Genomic DNA, 915 nt, shown 5'->3' on the forward strand with positions numbered 1-915 from the left:
CACCCCTGGCTGTCCCTACCTGCGGGTGCCGGAGTCCAGGAAGGCAGGTGCAGGGTGAGTGGGGAGGCGGGGGGTGCAGGCAGGCAGGCAGTGGGTGCAGGCAGCAGCGGGTGCAGGCAGGTGCAGGGTGAGTGGGGAGGCGGAGGGTGCAGGCATGCAGGCGGCAGGCGCAGGCTGGCAGCAGGTGCCGGCAGCCCGGCAGTGGGTGCAGGCAGGTCAGGTGCAGGTGCAGGCAGACAGCTGGCGCAGGCAGGCAGTGGGTTCGGCAGGCAGTGGGAGCTGTGCAGGCAGGCACAGGCAGGCCAGCAGCAGGCAGGAGGAGCCGTGCCAGGCAGAGTGCCCGGGCAATGCCCTTCTGTCTCACTGCTAGTAACCCTCCTGCTGCCGGCCCGGGTGCAGCGGCATGCCGGCAGGCTGGCAGCACCCTCTGCCCCAGCACCGCCTCCCATTCCCCTCCCGGTCACGCCACGGTGCCAAGCGCCAGCCCAGCATCACGGGTGACGAGGGGGAAGGCGATGGCAAGAAGACGGGTAGCAGGGGAGCCGCTGGCACTGGTATAGCAGGGGTTACTCTGCTGCAAGACTTTGCCACTGGCACTGGTATGGCAGGGGTTACTCTGCTGCAAGACTTTGCCCGGGCGCCGCGGCGGGACTTTGGGCTGGGTGGCCCCCACAGGGTTGGGCACAGCATCCCTGTCCAGGATGTCCAGGATGGCAGGCTGGGACGGTGGGGGCAGGGACGCCGTGCCCAACCCTGCACAGTGGGCACCTTCCTTTGCTGTGCCAACACTGTGCCTCAGTTTCCCTCCACCCAGCTGGGACCTTTCCACCCAGCGCCACTCCTGGCACGTGTGGTGAGGTGGCCGGGTGGCATCACCGTCACCCCAGCCCCGGAGCCCTGTGGGGACCTCACCGT

This window comes from Aptenodytes forsteri, unplaced genomic scaffold, assembly GCF_000699145.1.
Source record: "Aptenodytes forsteri isolate BGI_AS27 unplaced genomic scaffold, ASM69914v1 Scaffold368, whole genome shotgun sequence".
NCBI lineage: Eukaryota > Metazoa > Chordata > Aves > Sphenisciformes > Spheniscidae > Aptenodytes > Aptenodytes forsteri.